We start from the raw sequence: 13,464 nt of genomic DNA, 5'->3' as shown, positions 1-13,464 counted from the left end.
CTGTAGTCCCAGCTACTTGGGAGGCCAATGCAGGAGAATCGCTGGAACCTGGGAGGTAGAGGTTGCAATGAGCCAAGGTTGTGCCACTGCACTCCAGCCTAGGCAACAGTGCGAAATTCTGTCTCAAAAAAAAAAAAAGTCTTTTAAAAAATGTGGCAGATGTGGTGGTGCACATAGTCACCAAAATGTACATTTATGTTCTGTGTACTTTTCTGTGTTGTACTTCAATTTCAATATGTTTAAAATTGTTCTGGAATCAGCAGGTTTGCATTTTAAAACTTGATGTATATTGACAATTTTTTTCCAAAAACTGGTCTCAAAACATAGTCTAACATATCTCTAAATCCCTCTAACATTATCAGATATATCATATTCCATTCTAGTAGATATAAAATTCTATTTGTCTTGTTATTAATGAGGTTAAACATCACATATGTTTACTAGCAATTTATTTTCTTTTGTGAGTTTCCTATTCATGTCTTTTGCATTATTTAGGAGTGCTTACACAACAAAATTTAATTCTTCTAGCAGATGCTGCAAATATTTATCTTATTCAGATGCTTCTTTTACAAATTTGTGATATTTTTTCACCTAGAAGTCTTAAAATTTATATAATTAAATTATAAACAATGGTTTGTAATATCCCTTAATATTGTATACATTTTCCTATGTTTTCTGCATGTGCTTTTATAATGTTTTAAAAATTCTTTATGTTTTGAATATTTAATTTGTATGAGATATTTTTTAGTATATGATGTGAGGTAAAAATCCAACTCTTACTGATTTTTAAAGTATAGTCCAATAGGTCACCACTAGTTTGAAATTCTACTGTTGTAGCTTCTGGCATGATGGAACAGGTTGTTTCATACCAATCCCTTGCTAAAATAATGAAGAGTTGAACACAAATATTTTTTAATCTCTTTGAAGGCATGAGAGTATGCCAAGGTAGTAGTGAATTACGTAACTACCATTCAGGAGTGGAGAGGCTAAGCTTGGAATTTGGGGTCACTTTCCCCCACTTCGAGTCAATGCCAATTTCAAAAGTGGCATATGAGAAGCTGACAAGAGCTTTAATAAGAACCATAGGGCTGAGGAAACAAAAACTAAAGTTTAAGACACAAGAATGAGGAGACATCTGATAGTGTCCCAGGCTTTTACTTAGAATACCAAGAGCTTTATCTCAGGAGTAAGAAGCCAAAAAAAAAAAAAAAAAAAAAAAGAGCTACCATCACAGAGAATAAATCCCAGCCCTGTAGCATGTAAAATTCTCATGAATAAATTCAACTAGGATCTATAATGGTCTAAGCTTTCCTTCCTGAAGAAAGCAAAAGAAAAATATCACAGAAAGGCCGGGAGCAGTAATCCCAATACTTTGGGAGTTCGAAATCAGCAATTTCGCCTGGGCAACATGGCGAAACTCTGTCTCTACAAAAAACACAAAACTTAGCCAGGCTGTAATCCCAGCTACTCGAGAGGAGAGTCGCTTAAACACACAAGGCAGAGGTTGCAGTGAGCCAAGATCGTGCCACTGCACTCCAGCCTGGACAACAGACCCAGACTCCATCTTGGGTGTTGGGGCGGGGAGCGGGGGGTACTTAATGAGGGAAAATAACATCTTAACATCTTTCAGGGTCTCAAATATCTTTACAATTTTGTATATGCCATACTCAACATACAATGAAAAATAATCAAAGATACAAGAAGATAAGTCATGTTGGAAAATCAAGAACAAGAGGCAGTGAAAACAAATGTTATCTACATAATCCAGGAAACAATTATTAGGTAAGAATTATTAAATGACTATGTTGAAATACATGAAAGACCAGTGTAGTCTAGTCCTGCTCCTACAAGATGACCTACAAAATGCCCACTCCTGTTACATGTGCCCGAATCATCTCCTCTCCTTGAGTGCCACAAGACTTGTGAATATGATGTGATAGTTACTTTGTGATTACATTATGGTTTACGGAACAGTTGAATTTAAGAAAGGGATATTATCCTTGGTGGGCAGCTGAAAAAAAGTAATTTGAAGTGTGGGAGGGATTTGGTGGGGGGAGATTCTCCATTGCTGGCTTTAAAGTTGGAGGGGAAAGCATGGCAGGGAACAGCTGATGGCCTCAGGGTGCTGAGAGTACCCCTGGTCAACAGTCAAAGACAAGGACTTCAGCCTCATAACCAAAAAGACTGGATTTTGCCAACAAGCTGTATGAGCTTGGAAGCAAATTCTTCTCCACAGCCTCCAGGTAAGAATGCAATTCAGCTGTTAGATACTGGGCTGTGAACCTAATTGAGCTGCACCCAAAATTCAGACCCACCGAACTGTGGGATAATAAATATGTGTTGTTTTAAGCCAATAAATTTGTGGTAATTTGTTATGCAGCAACAAAATAGCTGATATAACAAGACTGAGAATTTTGGCAGGCAATGAGAAACAATGCCAAAGAAACAGATGGAATGCCAGATCTAAAAACTGTAACTGAAATAACAAGCCCAATGCGTGGGTTTAAAAACGGATAGACATAACTTAAAAAAAAGAAGAGAGAGAGAGAGATCTGAAAAACTGGTTAGGATTAAACAACCACAGATTTTTTAAAAAAGCATAAAAAATACTGAGAAAAAAATGTGTAAAAGACATATGGAGTATATCCAACATACACGGAATTGAGGTCTCAGAGAAAAGAGAAGAGTGAACAGGAAGGAAGCAGTCTATGAAAAGTTGGCTGAAAAAAGGCTGAAATATTTCTAAACTGTAGAAATATATTAAGCCATAGTTTCAAAAAAGGCTAAAAACCACATGGAAAGAAAACCACATTTAACAACATCATAGTAAAACTAATAAAAACCAAAGAGATAAATCTTTAAAACAGCCACGGGGAAAAAAAGTATGGAGGAGAAGGCATATTACTTTCCAGGGAACAACGTTTCCACAACTTCTTCAATAAATGCAAGAAATAAGAAGACATAAGTTGGGCACAGTGGCTCATGCCTGTAATCCCAGCACCTTGGGAGGTTGAGGCGGGTGGATCACCTGAGGTCAGGAGTTCAAGACCAGCCTAGCCAACAAATTGAAACCCCGTCTTTAATAAAAATACAAAACACTAGCTGGGCTTGGTGACAGGCACCTGTAATCCCAGCTACTAGGGAGGCTGAGGCAGAAGAATTGCTTGAACCTGGGAGGCAGAGGCTGCAGTGAGCTGAGATCACATCATTGTACTCTAGCCTGGGCAACAAGAGCGAAACTCCACCTCAAAAAAAAAAAAAAAAAAAGAAAAGAAAGAAGAAGAAATATACAAATGTTTTAAAAGATATCAATTACTAAAATAGACACAGGTGTAAACACAAAATCTGAATAGGTGTATATCTACTACATAAATTCATAATTTATAACTTACCAACAAGAAAATGATCCAGATAGCACTACTGGTGAATTTTTTCAAACATTTAACGAATAGATAAAACAAATTCAACACAAAATCTTCCATAAAATAGAGATAGGAATACTGCTCAATTCATTTTATAAAGCCAGAATAAACTGATAGCAAAACCTGACAAACACATTTTTAAAAAAGAAAATCATTTAATGCCGTTTCTTACAGTTTGTACAAAAAAAAAAAAAAGAGAAAATTATATGCCAATAGCCCTCATGAACACAGACACAAAAACCCTTAATAAAATATTAGTAAATAAAATCTACAAATACTTTTGGGATAATACAACATAACCAAATATAGTTCACCCAAGGGGCCAGACAGTGGTGGCTCATGCCTGTAATCCCAACACTATGGGGAGCCTATGGAAGAGGATCACGTGAGTTAGGGAGTTTGAGATCAGCTTATAGGTCACATAGCAAGGACCCATCTCTACAAAAAAAATTTTAAAAATAAAAATTAGGCCGGGCGTGGTGGCTCACGCCTGTAATCCCAGCACTTTGGGAGGCCGAGGCGGGTGGATCACAAGGTCAAGAGATTGAGTCTATCCTGGTCAACATGCTGAAACTCCGTCTCTACTAAAAATACAAAAAATTAGCTGGGCATGGTGGGGCGTGCCTGTAATCCCAGCTACTCAGGAGGCTGAGGCAGGAGAATTGCCTGAACCCAGGAGGTGGAGGTTGCGGTGAGTGGAGATTGCACCATTGCACCCCAGCCTGGAGTGAAACTCCATCTCAAATAAATAAATAAATAAAAATAAAAATTAGCCAGGCTTAGTGGTACACATCTATAGTCCTAGCTACTTGGGAGGCTGAGACAGGAGGATCACTTGAGACCAGGAGTTCGAGATTACAGTCAGCCACGATCATGCTGTTGCACTCCAGTCTGGGCAATAGAGCGAGACCCTGCCTCTTAAAAGATAAAAGATTCATTCAAGAATGCAAGGTTGGTTTAACATATAAAAATCAATCAATATAATCCACTTCATTAACAGAATAAAAGTGAAAAATCATATGACCATTTCAAAAGATGCAGAAAAAGTCCTTTGTTAAAGAAAGCAAAATAGTGGTTGCCAGGAGCTGGGGGAAGGGAGAAATGGGGAGTTATTGTTTAATGGGTATAGAATTTTAGTTTTGTAAGATGAAACGAGTTATGTAGATAGATGGTGGTGATAGTTACACATTATAAATATATTTAATACCGACCAGGTGTGGTGGCTCATGCCTATAATCCCAGCACTTTGGGAGGCCAAGGCAGGCAGATTGCTTGAGGTCAGGAGTTCAAGACCAGCCTGGCCAAGATGGCGAAACTCCGTCTCTACTAAAAATTAAAAAAAAAAAAAAAATAGTCGATTGTGGTGGCAGGCTCCTGTAATCCCAACTACTCAGGAGGCTAAGGCAGGAGAATTGCTTGAACTTGGTAGGCGAAGACTGCAGTGAGCCAAGGTCATGCCATTGCACTCCAGCCTGGGCAACAAGAGTGAAACTCTATCTCAAAAAAAAAAAAAAAAAAAAAAAGGTTAGGATGATAAATATTATGTGTATTTGACCACGATTTTTAAAAATTGAAAAAAAAACCCACTTGTCAAAATGAACACCCATTTATTCTACAAATTATCAAGCTGGGAATGGAAAGGAATTTCCTCAATCAGATAAAAAGGCATCTACAAAAACCCTACAACTAAGGCTCTTTTAAGATTGAAATTAAGGTAAAGATGTACACTTTCATCACCTCTATTCAGCATTGTGTTGTAGATCTAGCCAGTATATTACAGCATTTTTTAAAAAATCCATAAAATTTAGAAAATAATGGTTTTACAGATGACACATAATTATTTATGTAGAAAATCCTCAAAAATTCACCCAAAGAGGAAGTAATAAGTGAATTTCCTTCATAGTCATGAAATGGCTGTTAGCTGTAATCAAGACAAAATGAGTCCTTGTTTGTGCCTACCTACATAAAAATGGACTTTTCATAGCCCTAAATTTCCCTTAGTTAGAAGGAAACTTTTTCTGCAAAAGTTCTTTTCAAGTGTTTTCTACATTTGATTGCCCCAAATTGGCTAATGAATTCTTATCCCTAAATCAATTACTGAGTCTTGTGAGGGATTGTCCTGATTGGTTTAGATCAATAAGCAGAGAATGAAAATTGAGAAGTCAGTCACCAGGCTTTCTACATTTTTTGTTGAGAGGAGAGGAGAGGGAGTCTTGCTCTATCACCCAAGTTGGGGTGTGGCACGATCTTGGCTCACTGCAACCTCCGCCTCCTGGATTCAAGCGATTCTTCTATCTCAGCCTCCCCAGTAGCTGGCACTACAGGCACCCACCACCACACCCGGCTAATTTTTTGTATTTTTAATAGAGACAGGTTTTCACCATGTTGACCATGATCTCCTGACCTCATGATTCGCCCGCGTTGGCCTCTCAAAGTGCTGGGATTATGGGCGTGAACAGCGGCACCCGGTTGTAATTTTCATTTTATTTCTCTTCCTCATCAAGAATTCAAAGATCTTAGTGTTAAAATGGTGTCAAAAAAAATCTCATTATAGTAATAATTATCATCTATTGAATACTTTATAGCCATTGTTTAGTAGTGCTGAGATCTTAACATTGGTGTTACCCCAAAATTTATATGTCGGAACCTACTAAGAGGTGGGGCATTCAGGAGACAAGTAGTTCATGAGGGCTTTCCATCATGAATGCATCAGTGCCCTGACAAAAGAATCTTGAAGGAAACTGTTTGTTCCTTCCCCATGTGAAGATTCAGCTAAATGGCACCATCTTTGAAGCAGAGAGTGAGCGTTCAACAGACACCAAATCTGCCGGCACCTTGATATTGAACTTTCTAGCCGGCAGAACTGTGAGCAATGAATTTCTGTTTTTATAAATTTCACAGTTTATTTTGTTATAGCAGCCAGAATAGACTAAGACAGATAGTTTTCTTTCACTATATCATCTAATTTTTGAAAGACATTATTATTCCCATTTTATAATAAGCCGCTGTCAGGGGAGTGAAGTAACTTACTAAAGGTTGCACAGTAATGGCAGAGGTAGAGCTAAGTATATACGTTTAATTCTACAGCACACTCTTTTTAGGCCTTGATCCAAAATCCAAACCACAGAAATTGGTACCACTTAATCACTCCAGAATTCTCACTAACAAATGTTAGAAGCATTTTGAGAAATAATAAAAGTAATTCAGAAATGGAGCATACTTACATTTCCCCCTCACTTATTTTTTCTTTTTCACACATCAACTGTAGCTGCTGCTACTTACTCCAAGCTCAGCCATCAGCTCTTTTGCCCTCACTATGTCCCCACACCCTTAAGTTCTCTTTTATTGATTTCAGATATTTCTCCCCCCCACCACAGATTTATAGAAACCTGAATGATGAGGTAAAAATGTTACTATCCTAAATAACTGACATGTCACAGGAAATTACACAATAAATATATGCCTTAAATATAGCAGAAATCAAGGAAAGGAATTTGTTTTGCTCTAAAGAAGAGGTGACAAAACAGAGAGACAGAGTGTGCAGATATAAAAAAATCACAAGCCGGAAGGAAAGTGTAAGGTTCAGAACTGTACAGGATGAAGTGCCAGTGAACTGAAATGGTGTGGCCAATTATATTTTAAGAAAAGAGAATTTATCTGGGTAACATAAAAAGTTTTCTCAACCCAAAAATATAAACTCTTATTTACTGTTTAACTTCCAAATCTCCCCCTGAAGGCTTTATCTGAGTTGGGGTGTGTGTGGCAGAAGGGGTAGGTATGAATAAGAGAGACAGGTAAGAAAGGAGCTGGGTTTCAGGAATGGGGTCAATATGGACCTCACATGCAAAAAGAGCATTGCTGGGGACACTGTGAACCCCTTGGTAGTAACTGAGCAACCCCAAGCTTCTGGAAGAATTGGCAAAACCTGAGCTATCTGAAATAAAAAGAAGAAATTGTTATTGACTTTTAACCTGCAAATTCTCTTAGAATTTGGTTTCCCCAAAATGTTATTTGCTTTGTGATGTTTGTTACTTATTGTATCGATTATATTTGAGAAAATGAATAATGTGAAAAGCTGCAACTTGTAACTTTGGCTCTGCTGAGCTGTAACTTGTAACTTTGGCTCTGCTGAGCTGTTCTTGTAAAAACAGGAACTCTGTGTAAGAGACAAACTACTTAGCCTGACTGCCAGAGAGAAACAATAGCATGTAATAAGCTTCTTGTTGCAGAGAGCCTGCAAACAGATGTTTGCAGGAGAGGCTTATTATCCAGATTCCTTTCCCAGGAAAGGCATATTAATCATAGCCCTGGAAAGAGAATGCAACCCTTATGCCTATAAACGGACGCATGGGTTGGGGGTGGGGGGAGGGAAACCTCTGTGGAGATAAGGATGTAAAAGTCTTTCTTCTCCCACTGCTCCTCCAGGCCTGCATGCGGGTCTCCCCCTTCTTGCAGTTTTGTGGTCAGGCTGCTTGTCCTGTGTCAGATCCTGTTCTCCCTGCAGCTGTGAGCCCAATACATATCTTGCTGATAGTTATAAGTTTATGTATAACCTCTATTCTTGCTAAGGTGTATGGTTTTTATGCTAACGCACAAAAAGTAACTTTTACATGGTTCTGCTTCTACAATACTATATTGCGGTTCTTGGTCAACGGTTTTTGCTTATGTTTCTTTTTATATGATTATCACTGAAACTTTGTGTAACCCACTCACCCTCCCCTATTGAAAGAGTCTAATAAAAAACTGAGGTTTTCAGGGAAATGTCAGACATCCACTGAGCAGCATTATGTGGCGTCTCCAGGGGCCCAGCTTTAAGGAAAAATGTTTCCTTGTTTTTCTTTCTTTTCACCGACTATTCGATCACTTTGAAAGTCATTGAACCCATGTTGATATATTGGGAGCTGGTCTCCAAAATACAGTATCCCAAAGGCAGAGCAGATTACAAGGACAAAAGCCTCACCAGAAATCTGCCCAAATACATCATAAGAAGGGAGCTGGAGTTCGTCCATGTTACAATTCCGATGATGATACTGGCGCCATCTGGTGGCATATCTCACACACATTGTAGATATCGGAGGTTTTAAGACAGGGTCTCTCTCTGCCACCCAGGCTGGAGTGCAATGGCACAATCATAGCTCACTGCAGCCTCAACTTCCTGAGCTCAAGTGATCTTCCCATGTCAGCCTCCCAAGTAGCTGGTACCACAGGCATGAACTACCATGCCAACTAATTTCTTTCTCTCTCTCTTTCTTTCTTTCTCCTCCCTTCCTTCCTTTCTTCTTTCCTTCCTTCTTTCGTTCCTTCTTTCTTTCCTCCTTTCTTTTTTCTCTCTCTCTCTTTCTCGTGTGTGTGTGTGTGTGTGTGTGTGTGTGTGTGTGTGTGTGTGTAGAGACAGAGTCTCCCTATGTTGCCCAGGCTGGACTCGAGCTCCTGGGCTCAAGTGATCGGCCCACCTTTGCTCCCCAAAGTGCTGGGATTACAGGTGTGAGTCACTGCACTGGCCAGTTTTAATATTTTTGAGAAATTGATTCATTAAAAAAAAAGAAGAAGAAGACTGGAGCTACCATAGACTCAGCACCTACCATGTGCTTAGAATTGTGTGTGTGTATAATTTTAACAACATTGAGCTATCTTATTTTAAACATAAATTTATTTGTCAAAGTCTACCAAATTGGTTTTATTTGTTTGCAAGGTCCATTCTCCACACATATTCAACTGCCTCCGTAGTTATTTGAAGATGGTAATTTAAAAACATAAAGTGAAAGAAACATCACAAAGCAGAGAATAGAGGATAAAATCTTAATAACCTCTAGTTAGTATATTCTGAGTTATTTGGGGAGCTATTATTTTCAAAATAAACAAACAGAAAGCTTGTAATGTAAAAGGAAACCAAAAAAGAAAGAACACTTGGAAATAAATATGTAAAATGTCAGGAGTGGAAGAATTCATATTAGGTTCAAAAGATAAAGTCAAAGAAATGACTTCCAGAAGAGAAAAACAGAAGAAAAGTTAATATAGCAGAGCAATCCAAGAGGTTCCGTATTTGACTAATAGAGTTCCAAGAAGAGAGAAGAGAGGGAAACAAAAAATTTCCCAGGCCTGAAAATTTGAGTTTCCAAATTAACCCTACCCCCATTCCCAGTGCAGGATACAAAGACTCGTACCTAAGCACATCACTGTAAAAACTGATAACACAGGCTATAAAAAGACCCTTTCTGAGAAAATGAAAATATTATTTACAAAGATTCAAAATGTTATCAGACTTCTCAACAATAGAACTGGATGACAGATGACTATGAAGCAATGTGTTTTCACAATTCTGTGGAGAAATTGTAAATCTATAATTCCATACTCAGGCAAATTATCCATCAAATCAGAACATAGAATAAAAACATTTTTAGATATTCAAGAACACACAAAATGTACCTCCCAAGCACACTTATGAATGTACTTGGAGATATGCAAACATTAGCAAGGCATGGTGGCAGGTGCCTATAATCCCAGCTACTTGGGAGGCTGAGGCATGAGAATCACTTGAACCTGGGAGGCAGAGGTTGCGGTAAGCTGAGGTCGTGCCCTCCACTCCAGCCTGGGCAACAGAGCGAGACTCCATCTCAAAAGGAAAAAAAAAAAAAAAAAAAAGGCGTATTAGTCAATGTATGAGAATAGGCTATGCAAAAAAAAAAAAAAAAAGTGAGCTCCACTAGATATACACACATTGAACAGCTACAATGCACAAGACATTGTGTTAGTTATGCTGGGTATAACCCCATTTACAAACTGGAAATGGAAAGGTTACTTACCTAAGATAAACTAGGAAATGTTAGAACTACAATTTCAAGGCAGGCTTTGAAGTTCCAGATTCTATGTGCTTAACCATTATGCTACACTGACATTCTAGACTCTACCCTGCCTACCTGCCTGAAGTGACCTCCAACCCGAGCCCCTGACCTTCAGCTCCTTGGAGGCCTTCAAGGAAAACGAATTTCTTATTCCTTCCTTAGAACATATTCTTGAGTTAATGATTTATTGAGGCAATGCTTTTAGAAGAAAACTTGTATTAAAAAGCTAAACAAAAAAGTGATTTTTAGCTAAAGGGTAGTCTCATGGCTTACCCCATGAGGAGCTCTAAAACGTGACTGATGCCATAAGATTGAGGCAAGAGGTCTAAGTTCTTACACGTTCGTATCAGCCAGTCATTGGCTGTGGGCTACCCCTGAGGAAGGATATAAACTCTTAGGCATTGTCAACAAGGAGGCCCCCATAGACTGGAGGCTATGCTCTGGAGAAGAGTGCACCTGTGAATTCTTGCCAGGGAACACTCAGCAGCTGCAGATGGCTGAACCTCCCTGGTAAGGGAGACCTATATGTATCAACTGTTCTTAACTTTAGAAATACAACATTTTAACCCCAGTCTTCTAATGCATTTGCTTACTGTATGTTTGGTCCTTAGCTAGATCAGCTTTCCGGCGTGGTGTCCAGGGCTGGTTCTAATCACATCACCTTCCTTCTTCCTATCACAGTTATCCGCTCTGGATCTCATTTGTGGATATGTTACAAAGCCTGTTTCTTTGTTTTGTTTTAATGACTGGATACCCAGTAAATAGGTAGCACAGTGCCAAACATATGCAAAAGCATTTATAGAATAAGGCCTATTTTGCTTTTTTCTTTTCTTGTTGTCACCTTATAAATGGGCTAAAAATCCCTTTTTTGAAATGAATAGTTTTATATCACTGTATATAGGGGTATGCAATAAGTTTATAAGGATACAATTGCAAACACTAACCCCATGCTAGTGCTGGAGAGCTGACATTTTCAAACACTGGGGCATCCCAGTACCTCCTAAAATCCTAAATCCATAGGTAATGGACTATTACCTATTATGCCTCAACATGAGACTCACATTCCTTTAGTTCTCCCCTAAAACTAAGGGTTTCTGAATCATCTTTTTTTTTTTTTTTTTTTTTTTTTGAGACAAAAGTCTCGCTCTGTCACCCAGGCTGGAGTGTAGTGGTGCAATCTCAGCTCACTGCAACCTCAGTCTCCCAGGCTCAAGTGATTCTCCTGCCTCAGCCTCCTAAGCAGCTGGGATTACAGGCACACACCACCACGCCTGGCTAATTTTTGTACTTTTAGTAGAGACAGGTTTTCACCATGTTGGTCAGTTTGTCAGGCTGGTCTCAAACTCCTGACCTCGTGATCCACCCGCCTCGGCCTCCCAAAGTGCTGGGATTACAGGCATAAGCCACCGCACCTGGCTCATAATTCTAATAAAGAACAAGCACAGCTGCTCCTGGAAGTGACATCTCTGGAATGTGAATCACTTTCTGAAAATGAACTGCAGCCCAGTGTAAAAATGTGAGGAGGAGAGAAAGGGCAGCTCTACAGGTAGGATACAGGGAATGGAGGCAGTAACATCAACAAATTTCATGCTAAATCAAAGCATTGCTGAAAATGACAGTAACTCTGTGCCCTGGAGTTCCTTTTGACTCCACCAGCAATGAATCTCTGTCAGATAATATAATTTCATTTCCTGGGAAAGAGAAGGCTTGAAAAGCACCAACTGAGTCTGCTCTGCCTGGTAGACTGAGCACTTGAAGGAGATGAGGAAGAGAGTTCTTTGTCAAGAGCCTGACAACGACATAACACGTAAGACATTACCTTGGATACAGCCACAACCAGTGCTGCCTCTACTGTGTGTGGCTCTGGGCTAAATTTTTTTGCGGGGAAGGGTGAGGAAGAGGACCCTATCTATATAAACAGTTTGATTTTTAAACATGTTACAAAATTTATGAGCCCAAGTGAAGTATCGCGTTTTGTCAATGAAGTTTTAGAATAAAGAGAAAAGAAGAGATACTAAATATTTCTTTATTGCCGAATTTGTGTATATACAGATTCTTAAGGGTTTCCAGGTATCTCTTCCTGTTAGATTTGGGAATCATTTTTTCATGTTCTTTACTGTCAAATGTACCATTCTTGAATAATGTCATGTCTCCAATCACAAGCAAAAAGCTATTGTACTGCTACAGCTCTTCAGAATCTGTTTAAATTGAAACAATTTGTATCTTCTTGCCTCTGTAGCTTTCCAATGCCATTTAATGCTGGTTACAATGTTACTCATGACAGGGAATCATTCACTGTGTTGCCTAAATACCAACTTCCAATGACTCTCTCAAAGGTTACTTTATTACTTTACATTGCTGACTATGATCACAAATGCGAGTCTTGTCTAGAATATGCAAAAAAAAGAGAATGATAATTATCAGGCCATGTAGAATTTGCCATTTGGAATTTTGTAGCATAAACATAAAACATATCTTCTATTCATGTCTTGCCTTGAACTCTTCAAGCCATAATTACTGCATTCCTAGAATGTGACCTCTTTTACAACTAACCACATTCCTACCTTCCACACATTGCCACCAGCAGGGGTCCTGTGGGCAGAGTGAAAAAAGCATCCCGTTCATGCAAGGAGGAATTATCCTTCACCTTGCACAGATTAAGACCAACCCAAAAGAGCATGTTATCACCCACCAGTTGGAGGCAAGAGAGAACATTGATAGGAAATGCCCCATTGGGTCTGGGAGTGGTGGCTTGTGCCTGTAATCCCACTACTTTGGGAGGCCAAGACGGGTGGATCACTTGTGGTTAGGAGTTCAAGGCCAGCCTGGCCAGCTTGGCAAAACACCATCTCTACTAAAAATACAAAAATTATCTGGGCACAGTGGCACATGCCTGTAATCCCAGCCACTCAGGAGGCCAACGCAGGAGAATTGCTTGAACCTGGAAGGCAGAGGTTGCAGTGAGCTGAGATGGTGCCACTGCACTCCAGCCCGGGTGACAGAGCAAGACTCCATCTCAAAAAAAAAAAAAAAAAAGTGCCTCACTGGCACTGAGGAGCAAGAGTCTCAAAATCCTTGCAGAAGACAGGAGTGGTCACGACACACCTCCACATGGTATGTATCCTGCAAAAGGGATGGAGTAACTGCCTAGGAGCCAGCAGTGGGAATCCACAGGGTAAGAAACATGTACTGCTACTACT

The sequence above is a fragment of the Callithrix jacchus genome, chromosome 8 (genome assembly GCF_049354715.1).
Source record: "Callithrix jacchus isolate 240 chromosome 8, calJac240_pri, whole genome shotgun sequence".
NCBI classification, from domain to species: Eukaryota; Metazoa; Chordata; class Mammalia; order Primates; family Cebidae; genus Callithrix; species Callithrix jacchus.
This window is presented reverse-complemented; position numbering follows the sequence as displayed.